This window comes from Mus pahari, chromosome 2 (genome assembly GCF_900095145.1).
Source record: "Mus pahari chromosome 2, PAHARI_EIJ_v1.1, whole genome shotgun sequence".
NCBI classification, from domain to species: domain Eukaryota; kingdom Metazoa; phylum Chordata; class Mammalia; order Rodentia; family Muridae; genus Mus; species Mus pahari.
The window spans coordinates 48,520-63,497 of NC_034591.1; the positions used below are offsets into that span (position 1 = coordinate 48,520).

The following is a 14,978-nucleotide window of genomic DNA, read 5'->3' on the forward strand; positions in this document are numbered from 1 at the left end:
TAGGGAACTTTCGGAATAGCATTTGAAATGTAAATAAAGAAAATAATAATAATAAAAAAATGTTAAAAAAAAAAGAAAGAAAGAAAAGAAAAGAAAAGAAAACAAAGTTCTTAAAGCTGATGTTTCTCTCCTCCTAACTGTATCATTTTGACTACTATAGCGTTAAGGACGGCTTCTCCCCTGCCGAACACACAGCCCACTGCAGAGACAGCTTGGATGCAGTTTCTACAGTAAAGGAAGGCTTTGGGTCTTATGGCAAGAGACTAGGCTCAACCTACTAGGTAAAGGACAGACAGACAGCAATCAGACCTCCACGAAGGTGGGGGTCCTCTCAACCAAGAGCCTGAAGACTGCGGGAAGTTCCCTGAGCTTGTTGGGGAAGGGGGTGGGCGGGTGAGGCGTGGTACCCATGGGGATGGATGGGTCTGGACAGACTGGGAACATCTTGCCTGCAGAGTAGTTTCTCTACTTTGAGACATCTGTGCCGAGTCATCACAAATGCTGCTTGGAAGGGGGTATCTTTAAAAACAAACTGGAAGTCCTCTGTCCGCAAGCTGCAGGCTGAGTGCGCTCCTGCTCCTTGGCCTGCCATAGACTCCCAGCCCTGCAGACTTCCTGTGAAGCTAGTCAGGACTGAAGATCTTTCCTTCAGATCCTCTTCTCTGTCAGCTGTGGCTGCGGCAGTAAATCTTCAGAGAAGGCTCCTTCAGCAAGCTCTCTTCTGAACTCTGCCCTGCAGATCTTCGCAGGCACTTCTGCATTCTGCCATGTGATAACTTTCCCCCTCTGAGACCGCTGTTTTTCCTCACCCTCAGGCAGGCCTCTCACTTTCCTTAACGAACTCTTTCTCTGGCCCCACTCCAAAGGGTGTGCTCCAGCCATCAAACACTTCCCCTTTTGTCTTATCACAACTCCAACAGGCCAGATAAGGTCAGGGGGAGGGAAGGGACCAGCAGAGTGGGAGCAAGGAAGAGGTCTTCCAGGTTCAGCTGCAGTGCAGGCAGGTAAAAGCGAGGGGTGGAGAGAGGACCCCTTATGCTCAGGGGCACAGATCACATGACCTCTCTCCATCCCTCACAGCCCCTCCTTGGGAAGTTTCAGAACACTTAACCTGCATGGAAATCACTTTTGGTTGCTTTGAAAACAGGGGGATAGACTAAATCAGACAACAAGATCCAGTATGGCACAGACAGCAGGGCATTAAATAGTTAATTTTTAGCCAACCCAAAAAGAATTTCCATCATGTGCAGGCAGTCAGCTGCTATTGTAGGTCACCAAGACACAACGCATTATTTCTAGAGTTTGTGGAAAACATTAGGCAGCTCTAATAAAGTCAATGGCATTTCCTTCCTCTACTGAAACATGACTTCACTAAATCCCCGTTGAAAGTTTTTTTTTCCCCTTTCTAAACATTTCTCTTCATCTGCACAGTATGTCAATAAAAGAAGTTAAAAGTTAAAATGCCTAGTGAAATTTTATCAGGCATGAAATGGCATTCAAACCAGAGTTGCCACCCTGTCTTAGATGGGTGAAAACTGACCCAAACTTGGGGGGGGGGTTTATAACAGATTTCAGCTCTTGCAGCCACTGAGGGGAAAATCATTCCAAAGAGGCATTCCATGAAACCCAGGCTCTGTGAACTGTTGGAATTCTTGTACAAGGTACATCACTTCCAGAAACCTCTGAATTCTAGGAGGCCACCATTCTGGTCTCTTTGCGCCCTGACGTGTTTGCACTGCACAGCCTTTATTTGTGTAGTGTGTCCCGAACTCATGAGACGCTGCAGAGAGCAACCCTGAGAAGCTGTTACCTGCAGTTAACAGAGGGAGAACGCAGGAGACTCTCTGTTCATTATCGTAGAAAAGGGCTTTGGGTGTTACATGTAGACCTAGAAAGAAAGGCCTTTTAAAATGTTTTTGTGGTTTTAAGTGTTTTGAGACAATTTTGCTACATAGCTCAGGTTTGCCTCCAACTCAAGATCCTCCTGCCTCAGCCTCCTGAACTGATTAACAGCATGCATCACTGTCCTGGGGCTCCAGAAATACTGGAACAAAAGAATGCAAACAGGGGGAAGAAGCATCCTTCTTTGCATAGGTTTAATAAATTACTAAGGGTGCCATCCTTGCATTGCTGACATCTTGTCTTCATAGGAACTAGACTAGAAAGAAAACCACTCAATGTCTGTGGATATTTCCCAGCCTTAATGTTGTAAAATACTGTACTCCTTTATTAACAGGCTGTTGACCCTACTAGTAGTCCTCAATGGACTACTAGAATCAAGAATTATTACATCAGAGAGCACAGACAGATCAGACAATCTGGCTACACAACATATTCAGAACTTCCAAGGGATTTATTAATCAGAGCAAGGCATTTTAGGCCTTAGCCTGGCTCACAGAACCAAAAGCAGTCACCCAGCCTGTAGAACAGGACTTTGCTATACAAGTAGTCACCCCTGTTCATGTCTTTGTTCTCTATGCCCTTCGTTACCTGTAGTAATCTGTAGACAGAAAGTATTGAATAGAAAATTCAAAAAAATTCATACATTTGTTCTATTTTATTTGTAGTCGTTGTGGCTGATCGCTAGTGCCTAATTTGTAAGTTAAGTTTTATCATAGGTATTATATAGAGGGCACACATAATCTATCCAGTCCATAACTGGATAAGCCAAGGTGCAGGCTTGTGCATAGAACCCCAGAGTAGGCAGCCGAGATTTACAGATACACGTAATGTTGATCAGCCTGTCCACCAGACCCAAACCAAGAAACAAGCAGACAGTTCTAGCACTGGGAAATTTAGAAACATGAGGAAGAGGAGACCTTTGGATGGAGTCATTGTTAAAAGTGTGAAGCCACACAGTAAGGACAGGAGCCAAGATGGATACGCTGTAACAGCAAAGAATATGCAGCGGTTTGAGTCATCCCTCTCGGAAAAAGACTGTTGCTGCTCCCAAATCTGTTCCGCTTTGTTTGTTTGTTTGTTTTTGCTTTTGTTTTTGATGATTTATTTTTTAATCATGCGTGCATGTGTTTGTCTTTGTGTGGCTATATACATGTGAGTGTCAGTGCATGTAGAGAGGTCGGAGATTTTCAGATCCCCTAGAGATGCAGTTAAAGATGGTTATGAGCCTTGTGACATGGATTCTGGGAAACGATCTTAGATCTTCTAGAAGTTCTCTACATGCTCTTATCCTCTGAGGCATCTCTCCAGCTGCATATGTATGCAACACACACACACACACACACACACACACACACACACACACACACACACCAGAGTCACTTAAAAATTCAGTGTAAAACTTCTGAACATCCATCTCAGCACTCCAAATCAACTTGCCTTCTGTGGTGGATTCAATATTTTTTTTTCCTATCCTCAGATCATTGTTTTACTGATTGACTGATGGAGGTTCAGTTAATTGATTCTCATCATTAAATCTAATGCATTTTGTGGCTTTTAAGGGTATTATCAATTGAAGAATACACTCCCCTTTGGTCCGATAGATTGATTTAAAAACCTCTATCTTGCATCTGCCTTTCAATACCACCATCATATCTGGCATTTCTTGCATTATAAAGTGTCAAATGGGGTTTAAATACCCCCATTCCTAGATGGGATACACAGATAGAATAATTAATCACTCTTCAACATAAAGTAGGTTATCCAGAAGTGTAGCCTCTTGAGCAAGTGCACTGTGGATGTCAGTCACAGTGATATCATCAGAACTTCCATAACGAACTGGCGAGTGATACAATTCCCACATTAACAGGGAAAAACAAAATTGTAGAAGTTGCCAATATGGTCAAAAAGTATGAAGTGTGTATATTTTTCCATTCATTGAAGGAACATTTATTGGGTGCTTAGTATTGATAACCTGAATGATTGACATGCGTATCATGTGTGTAGAGTCCAAAGGTTGACACTGAGTGCCTGCCCCCATTGTACTCTGCCTGTGTTTGTTGTAGTTTTGCATTTGTTGTTTGTTTGTTTGTTTTGCTGGCTTTTGGAGGGGTGTGAGGTATGTTGTTTGCTGGAAACAGAGTCTCTCAGTGACCCTGGGGTTCTCCGGATCAATTTAACTGTCCGGCCAGTGAGGTTCAGGGTTCCCCTGTCTTCACCTTCCCAGCTTTAGGATGTAGGTATGGGCCACCATGCCTGGGGTTTTACATGGGTGATGGAGATCTGAATCCAGGTCCTTCTGCTCCTGTGCCAACCATTTTACTAGCTGAATAGTGTGTGTGTGTGTTTGTGTGTGTGTGTATGTGTGTGTGTGCATGCACACACACACATACACACACACACTGGAGTCTTTCCAGCTCCCTGAGAGCTTATATCCAAGGAAGATGTATACAGCTTTCTTGACAAATTCAAACCCCATATTATATGCATGTATCCACATATTTAACTCTTTCATGCTTAGCACATAGAGACACTACACCCTCCCTCCCCTATACTTGCTCAACTGGTTATTTCCAGTTATTTTAACTATCTATCACAAAACTGAGAACTCTGACTTACTGAAGAGGCAAGCCATGTCACCAGCTCATGTTCTCTTAGATTTTTCTCAGTCCCAGCAAGCTTGGTGTTCTCATTTCTAACACAGCTGTTCAATAATCTCATTATCTTACTGAGAAACAAAAAAGGTTCCAACAGCAAGGGAGGTGTTGAAAGTGAAACATAGAATGCATTAGGCCCTTTAGTCCAAGCACAAACACTACAGTCCCTGAGTCACTAGGTGATTCTACGTTATGTCCAGCATATTCTACTAGGACATGCACAATTCAGTGGAGAAAAGCATTTCCTCTAAACATTGATATTTTATGGCCTTCTTCCAATAATATTGGGAACTATGAGATATTCTTATGGAAAAACACTCTTCTTATGGTAAGACTCTCGCTTACCACTAAATGCCTCATTTTCAAATTTTAGGATTCTATGGTTTTGAAAGAAAAGTATGGATTAGGGGGTGAATTAGGATGAACTAGGAGATGGCTCAGTGGATAAGAGCATTTGCTGTACAAGTGTGGGCCCTGAGATCAGATCTCCATCACCTCATTAAAAGCCCCTCACAGTGGCACTTTTCTGTCACCTACTAAGGAGCAGAAACAGGAGAACCCAGGGACTTGCTGGCCAGAAAGTCTAATCAGAACAGTGAGCTCCTGGTTCAGTAAGTCCCTGTCTCAAAAACTAAGGTGGAGCCTGACTGAGGAAAACGCCCACCATCTGGCTCTGACCTCTAGTCACATACACACAAGTTCAGAAACCAGTACACGAACATGCAGATGCCGCACATTCGCACACAAAAAGAAAAGCATAAATTGGCTGATAATAATAGAATATACTATTCTATTATTGGATAATAATAATAAAGTGATGAATAAATAACTCATAATTATTTTCAGCAATTGAAACATTTTTTTTGTTGTTCTAAAAACAATACTTTTGGGAACAGAGGGGAGAGTCTTTTCATTCAGAAACAGAGGGTGGGGGTCTGTTTTCCCTGAGGGTCAAATTTCCCTGAGTTGTGATATAAACATTCACATGACCTTTCTTTCTTCATCTAATTCAAGAGTGTTGGTGGGAGTGACTGTACTTTTCAGGAAGCTCCAAAGACTTAAACATAGCTTGTTGCCGCTTAAAATGCCATCTGTACACCCTGCTTATAAAGCCATTGGAGGGAGGAGACACTCAGGAATGAAGAAACGGTGTGAAAACAAGGTCACTTGACAGTCTCAAAAGCAGAGCTGCTCTGTCATTCCACCTACCTGTCCCCATGGGGCTGGGAACCATGAATGTAACCTCGGAGAGAAGGTCACTTTGTGGACATGGAATGACACGAGTCATGGGTCCCTTTGCAAGACAATATGAAAGGAAGGGCTTATAAAACTCTTTAGACTCCTTCAGGCTTGGTAGCAACTAGTGCATATTACTATAGAAAGTGAACGGATGCTTTGAGGATGTATATGAGTGTCCAAAGTGTAAAAAAAAAAATTCTCCAATATTTCCACATTTATCTATTAAAATGTGGAACTTGCTATCAAAACTGAAGAGGAGTTGAAGTCTTCCACTGTCTGACTCCCAGCCTCACTATAAAGTTACAGTAATGAACTCAGTGTGGCATGTACGTAGACACAAACACAGAAGACTGAGAAGTAGACCCATCGTCAATGGAGAAAATGTCATTACACATGGTACTGGTGAATGACAGAGATGAATCGTGGTTAAAGTACATGCCAGGCATGCATGACAACCTGAGTTCAACTCCCTGAGCCAACGGGATAAGGAGAAAACTTAGAAAATATGTCCTCTGACCTCCATATACATACTGTGGTTCATTTACATGTATGTGCACATGTATACACACACATACACACACACACACACACACACCACCACCACCACCACCACCACCACCATTATCATAAAGAAAATAAATTTAGTGACACATGGAAAGTGAGATTCTATATGCAAAAAGAACCAGTCTTTTGAGCACCCAATATACAATTACCGAATCTTGATTGAGAAATCCTCTTCCTTTATAGAAAGAGTTACCTGTAGGAGTAGAAAGACTTCGAGCTATATCTACCAATATTTTAACATTACAGATGAGAAGCCTGGGTTCAATGGAAGTAATTGGGCTCCGGATACTCACTGCATCAGTTAGATATCCGACTTGCAGTTTGTACAGATCTTTCTCCCTGGGCACCTGCTTCCAAAGCAAGTATCTCCAGCTACTGAACACAAGGGAGAACCTGAACATCACAGACTCTTGCTTCTGGCTCTGTGGCCATTTTAGCACCTTTCAAGCTATCAATTGCTAATAGCTCTTAAGGAGTTGGGGATGGGACTTTGTGCCCACCTCCTCTCTCCATGATGGAATTTTGCCTGGCTTGAGCTTCCTCAAGTCTTTCATATGCTATCACAAGTGCTATGATTTCATATGCTCAACTGCCCTGCTATATAAGGGTTGTCAGAGGTAGTAATCTATGAATATAATCCTAAGTCATTAAGAAATGGTTTAGTAGATGTCCATTTAGCTGAGTAATAGTAGTAGATTCTCCTCTAGGGCCTATAACCTGTTTAGCCACAAGTTCTTGGTCCCCCAAACAGTGCAAGGAATGAGTTTCAACTTGTAGAGTGGGCCTTGACTCCAATCAGAAGAGAATTGTTTGCACCAATGATATTCTTACCATCACTGCACCAGTGAGCACTGCTCTCCAGGCTGCTCACTGTTGTTCACAGCTGGGTAAGATGAGTGATTCTTTTTAGCCTCTGGTGGCACCCAGAGCACCTTCCAGCACTATAAAGTCTAGTTAGCCTGAATGAAGCCTCCAGCTTGATTTCTCTGTTTTATGCCTCAAGTGTAGCATCTTCAGCAACAGGGCTTTACCATAAAGTTCTGGAGGATAACCAAGAGCAATGGCAATATCCTGTAATGTTGGGGGGGGGTCAGTGGGACCTTACTGGGCAATTATATTTTAATTTTAGAATAACAGCACATCACATTTTTTAGTTTCATGAAATATTTGGAACATTCTTACAACAGAAATTTTTTTTTGTGAACCCAATAAGTGCCAAAATATGTAGAGTTCTCACCTATAACAGTCAACCTCCGGCAAGTAATCAATAAACAAAATGATCACCACTGCCATACATCAACATTAACTTGTTGGCCATTTGTCTACTGACATCATTGCTCCTCACCTAGGATCTGAATAGCTGTGATTAAAGCCTCTGATGGCGTAAATAAGCATGGTAATGATCAGGAGAAATTTAATCCCTCTAAACAGCTGCAGAAAACCACACTTTCCAGAAAGACAATGCACAGTCCCATGTCAGAGGGACAGAAGTTCAAATCCCTCTCCTAACAGCTATGTGGCTGGATTCTCTTCCCCTGCATTCTTATTTTACCTCCATAAAATAAGGGTCTATTAAGTTTTGAAAAGGTTAAATGTAATAAGGAAAAAAAACTCTGATCACTTCCTAGAATGTAGTTTTACAGATCATAAGTGGTTTTCTATGGATAAGCTGTCATTCCCAATACGCATTGCTTAAACAAATGAGCAAAGGCAGACTGATGAGAGTCTTGAATGCCAAAACGAGGGGACCATTGCTATCTAGAATTTAAAGCTACATCAGGCAACCTCCTCCCACATTCTCACTAACTTCATTAGAAACTGTATGCATTATGTGGCAGAAGATGGCCTAATTGGCCATCACTGGGAAGAGAGGCCCCTTGGTCTTGCAAACTTTATATGACCCAGCACAAGGGAACACCTGGGCCAAGTAGTGGGAGTGGGTGGGTAGGGGAGCAAAGGTGGGGGTGGGGGTATAGGGAACTTTCGGGATAGCATTTGAAATGTAAATAAAGAAAACAATAATAAAAAAATTTTTTAAAAGAAATACCAAAAAAAAAAAATGAAAGAAATAAACTGTATGCATGTCATTCCCTATAAGTTCAAGCATGTATGCCAAATGACTTCTTCTTCAGACCAACCTTGACAAAGTGGACAATGAACAGCGAAGCCCTCTCCACGATCCAGATTTGTGGAATATGAGAAATGGAAAAGCCCACAAGTGACCAGATCGAAATCCAGGAGCCAGCACGAACCCTGATCTGAAACCACCAAGAATCTATACAATGGACATAACAGCATGCAGACACGTAGATTCAACGGGTCAACCACGGTTCCTGCTTGGAAGAACTACTCCAGATCTCTTCCTTCTTCAGAACTTTCCTGAAGTTCTATGGCACGCAGGCCCTTACAGGGTGCTCTCTCTCACACCCCTAGTATTCAGAAGCTTACAACATAAAATAAAATGAAAAAAACTAGTTGTTCAGGAGAACGCTGCTCAGAAAACGTTTTGCTTTTGTTTCTAACCAGAACCCGTTAGGCAGTTGACCCTTGGGATTCAGTCCTTACTCCACCTTACCCTTAACCCGTGCAGGCTGCAAGGGTCACCAGTCCCCAGTTCGCACCTTTGCCACTTGCAGATGCGTGTGTTATCGGCTCCTGCTGTTTGGTGAGGTTCACATGCTTCTAATCTTTTTACAACCAGTTCTGGCTGTTATCTGGGCTCCTTGTCGTCCTTGTCTATTGTACATGAGGGACAATTTCCATCTTCTTCCCTGGTGACTAGAAAAGCAATATAATTATTCAACAGCAGCCTGTAATCTCCTGCCAGAGAAGGTTTTAATTGGACCTTTTATTTTGTGGTGGAGTGTGTGTGTATGTGTGTGTGTGTGCAAGTCAGAGAACTACTTGAAGAAGCTGTTTTTTCTTCCTTCATGTTGCTAGGCTTGGAAACAGTTCCCCTATTTCCCAAGTCATCTTGCTATCCCCTAAAGCTTTTCCTTAAATAAAGCTAGGGTCCTACAAATGCTGGTCAAATGCTCAAACACGAAACTATATCTCTCTCCTCTCTTCTTTCCTGTTTGTTCATAGATGAGGTCCTGCAAGTGTCTCAGGCTGACCTTAAACTCATGCTGTGGCCCAGGCAGGCCTTGAATTTACAACCCTCCTGCCTTAGTTCCTGAGTAACTGGAATGACAGGCTGTGACACCAGATCCAAGTTAAAGCTGTATTCTTATCCCATGACCTGAGCTGAATACCAAAAAGGGCCCAGACCACCTTCTGGCACTAACAGAATGCCTGAAGAGGATGATACTAATGCCTTCAGAATTATTGTTTTAATTGGACATCCTAGGCTTTTTTTGTTTTGTGTTTTTGTTTTGTAACCTTTACTCTTATAATCTTTCCACCCTTACTATTCTGGTCCTGCTCTGTGTAGCTTTAGAGTACCTGATGTCACCAAACCCATATCTAGTCACAGGAGACCATAGGGTACTAGACAAAAGCAATGGACTTGGAGTTACCTGAAGTAAGTATACATCCAGTATTTGCTATTAACTGGCTGTAACCTTGACACATCAATTAACTGCTCTGGACTTTAGAGTCCTCTGAGAAGCATCTAGAAAACAGGCAGGCCCCATGACCTCATACACTTAACTCCTCCACTTCAGCAACATCCACTCTCAGAGCGATGGCATCCTGAATGTTTCTGCCCATCTAAGGGTGAACAGCCTTTGCTTTACTTCAATTTTTTTGACAGCTGACGACTCAAATTCTTTCTTACTGGCTCTGTGTGACTTAGCTTAAAAACAGCAGAAAGGATTTCTGTCATCACTGAATTGTAGAAACAGAGTCACTAACCTAACTCTAATTAGAACTATTTTCTATGTACTTAAAATATTATATATGTAAAATTTCCCTAGGTCATACAAATGTAACATATAATATAAAATATAATAATATAGTTTTTAGATAGCTTATGAAATTATCTAGTGGGGCCAGGCATAGAAAAACATGGCATTAATCCCAGCACTCAAGAGGGTCAAGGCAGGAGGATCTCTGTGAGTTTGAGGCCATTCTAGTCCACACAAGAGTTCCAGAAGAACCAGAACTACACAGAAAGACCATGTTTCAATTATTATTAATAATAATAATAATAATAATAATAACAAGAACAACAACAATACTCCAGAATGGTTTTGTTTTCTTAAAAAGCAGAGACAAAGAATGACAGGGGATATTAACTATAAGCCAAATTCTCTTCAGAGAAACCTCATGATTTTTTTATATATATGTGTGTGTTTACATGTGTGCACATATACACAGAGTATATACACTGTATATTATATATACACTACACACACCCAAAAAAAATCCTGGTGTATTATGTTCATGGAAACACAAAAATAATTTCCAGATGAGACTTTGAAGAATCCCTCAGTCATCCCTGAGTCAGCCTGAGTTGCTTCCTCATTGTCATTTAGAAAAGAGCTGGGTCCCTATAGCAACAGAGCTCAGGGTTTCCAGGAAACTCCCTGAGGGTCCTGGCAGGAGCTGTAAGATAGGAGTTACCTACAACTTGGGTCTTAATCCTCCCATTATCAGATGTCTACAGCCAGGGTGAGAGCCAGCTCACCACTATGACAAGCAGAAAGTGGTCAAAATTGTTAGTGGCCACGAGCCACACCCAAATATGGACCAACAGCCTCCTTCCCTACCCCTACCACCATGCCAGTGCATGTAGAAGGAAGGAGGCTGGGCTGCCTTTGAATAGGAACTAGTTCCATCTAGGACAGTGGTTCTCAACCTTCCTAATACTTTGACCCTTTAATATAGTTCCTCATTTTGTGGTGATCCCCAACTATCTCATTGCTACTTCATAATTGTAATTTTGCTACTGTTAGGAATCATAATATAATATAATATATGATATGATGTGATGTGATGTGATATGATATGATATGATATGATATGATATGATATGATATACACGATATCTGGTATGCAATTCCCAAAGGGGTTGAGACCTACAGATTGAGAACAGCTTATCTAGGAAGAAGCCGTCCATGGCTTTGATACTACTTTACTTCTAACGTGTTTATGTCACAGACTAAACCTTGGATGATGGGGAATAACACTTGTGTTTTCTCCAGCTGCACTACATAAACCGTGTCACAGCCTCCTGTCCCACTGCAGCACTTGAGTAACCATCCCATCCATTCACAACACCCGGCTGCTGCAGTTCATTTCCTTATCATGGTGAAACCAGTTCTACCCACTCACCATCACCCTCAGGAAACAGGCAACATCTTCAGCATTCTCTACCCAGTCTCCTCCACAGTCTTCATCACTTCACTCTATAGTCTTCTTCCCCCTCTGGTGTTAGGACTCCATCTGCACTCAGCCTTTCACTTAGATCTACACAGAAAGTGCTGCTCCAAGCCCAGGCTCGCCCTTCTCAGTTCTTCTCATGTTTGTCCACGTGGTTAGTTTACATTTGCCCTATTTAGTAAATAGACAGATAAAACCTTACCAAAACCTTCAAAATACAATTCATAAAATATTCATAGAAAAGTAGTGTTTGTTCATTTGCAACATTTTTTACTACTAAGAACATCTAACTTTTTAACAATTGAGTAATTTACCTTAACTTTTACCTATTTTTCATTTTATAGTTTCTTAAATGTATATTTGACTTAGAAGAGTGATTTATTTATCATACATGGGGTAATGCTTTTCTTTCCATCATATTGCCTCCTTGTTGTGTGTGGTTATTTGTTTGTTTTGTGACAGGATCTCTCAGCATAGACCAGACTGGTCTTGAACTCACAGAGATCCACCTGCTTCTGCCTCCTAAGTGCTGGGATTAAAAGCATGGGCCACCATTCTCAGTTTTTTTTTTAAGATACCATGTCAGTATATAGAGCTTTTATTTACAATAAAGAGCCTGCCACTAGTTAAATTTCACACACACACACACACACACACACACACACACACACACACACACACAATCCTTATGATAGGTAGTATACGGCATTATGAGGTTGTACTGATAATTAGTAATTATTTGGTAATTTTCATATTTACAAGAGCTGAGATGCACAGTCTGCCCACATGTTCATCAATGTATAAACAGATAAGGAAAATGTGATTATATAGACAATTGGTCATTATTTAGCCACAAAAACAAAACAAGACGAAAATGGCCTCATCGTTTGTAACAAAATAGAGGGCACTGGGGGCATTGTTTCAACCAGGCACAGAGAGTCAAATACCACAGCATTTTCTGATATGTAGAACAACAATAACAATAACAACAAAAGGATTTCATAGTAAAAGAAGCTGGAATAGTCATAAGTAGAGGCTAGGAAGGGAGAAGAGAGGAGACCTAGAGGGAGGTAAATACAGAGTGGCAAACACAGTTGGATGGAAGGAAGGAATCAAAAAGCTCAACTGTGAAGACTCACAATAGCCGACTGTATACGTATGACGTTCTTATGAAGTGAGATGGGTGCAATTGAAAGGCTACCAACCTAGAAACAAGGAAATCCATTACTTTGATTTTATTATATTGCACCAGTGTATACAAGTATGAACACATCACATTATGCCCCATTCTTGCCTACAGTTATTAAGCAGAAAACAACTTAATGACTTTAAAGAAACCATTGCTAATTCCTAATGCATAGGTAAATGGTTACAAGAGCCCAACTCCGGTTAAGTAGCCATAGATCTCTCTCAACTAGACGTAGGTACAAAATGAAACACTGCTGAGTTGGATGGAATACAAAACCCAGATTCAAGTGATGGCATCACAGACTGTCTTCTTGTGAGCTCCTCCTTCCTTGTAAATACAATAGTTTCAAAAGCAACAAATGAAAAATGGAAGAAGAGGGGGAAAGCTTCATCAGTGTTATTTCATCTCTCTCTGAAGATTACTATTCTATATTAAAAGGCCTAAGAGATTTAACCAAACACCATGTCCCCTCTGTTCTAGAAGTACACAGGAAAAAAAACTATTCTATACTTTGTCTGGACTGGAAAGTCAAATTCTATGGTTACCTACTTGTTTGCAGCTTGTACTTGAGTCAGAACTCCAAAACCCATTGTCTAAGAGCACCAGAACTCCTCTCAGCACATGCCTGGTTCACTTAGCTGAATATTTAGGGACATTTCTATCCCAACAACTATCAGGCCATGGATGGTATTCAGACGAGAACAGGAAGGGAGTAAGCGACTGGACACTGTCTTCAATTTCCTGATATACAATTCATTACATAGTTTATTCAACTGAAGTATATAGTCCAATAGGTTTTAGTATGTTCACGGATAGATGCAAGTATACAGTGCAACCACTATGGAGAATCTGCTAAAACTAAGAATAGATCTACAGAATGACCCAGCTATAACACTTCTTGGCAGATGCCCAAAGGACTCAACATCCACACTTGCTCAGCCATGATTATTGCCACTCTAGTCACAATAGCTAGGAAATGGAAACAACCAAAATGTCTTTGAACTGATTACTAGCTTATGAAAGCATGCTACACACATACACAATGAAATTCTATTCAACTGTAAAAGAAAATAAAATCATGAAATTTTCAGATAAACAGTGGAACTGGAAAAATGTTATACAAAGGTCACCCAGATTCAGATAAATACCACCTCTCTCTTATTTGTGGACTCTGGCTCTGGCTTCTTAGAAATAGTATATAACGCAGAAGAACCACATAAACCAAAAATGAAACAAGGAACTATAGGAGGGAAGCGGGAAAGTAGCTCTAGAATGGGGAGAGCAGGACACAGGTGTTATGAAGGGGAACATGGGGAAATGAGGGGTGTTATTTGACTGGGAGCGGGGATGGAAGGGCAAAGAGAGAGGGAAGAAGGAGGGGGAAGTAACACTGGATGTTTGAATAGGCTACAGGGAGACATATTACTTGTATCTACTTAAATGCAATGAATTTGAGATGGAATGAGGAGAGGGGGGAGAAATGATGTAAACATAATATGAAATTCTCAAAAAAAATTTTTTAAGTGTATATCTATGTAATGAGGTGGGCGGTGTCCTTGGAGGGAAGAGAAGAGTGCGCCAAGAAAGTCAGAAGACGCCCATGCTCCAAACCAGGTGGGTGGGCTAATGGACTTTACATCATCCTTTAGAGGTGACCATACAGGGAGTATTCCTGGTGGTGAGTTGGAAGAAGTGGGAGAAGATGTCGCTGCTTCCCCTTGCTTCTGCTCAGCAGACACGTTGGAGTTCACTTAGAACTTTTCAGTCTACCTGGAAAGGAAAATCTCCTTTGACGAGTTCAAAAGGCAGCGAGAGGAGAGAAATACCCAAGAAAAGAAAATTCTTGGGGGAAAAGGAAAATCGTTACTCAAAGAAAAAGTAATGAATCTAAAGTCTAACAGGAAGTAACTCTGCTAACTCCCAGGACAAAGATGCCAATAAAGGAGAAACATCAGAGAAGTAAGTCAGTTCACAAAATCTTTTGTTTCCATGCTTGGAGAGACAGAAGGAAGAAGAAGAAGAAGAAGAAGAAGAAGAAGAAGAAGAAGAAGAAGAAGAAGAAGAAGAAGAAGAAGAAGAAGAAGAAGAAGAAGAAGAAGAAGAGG

At 41.2% G+C, this 14,978-nt stretch overlaps 1 pseudogene; it reads left to right on the plus strand.

Annotated features, from left to right (window-relative positions):
• LOC110316094 overlaps positions 1-14,978 on the plus strand; it is a 70,586-nt pseudogene that overhangs the window by 33,504 nt on the left and 22,104 nt on the right.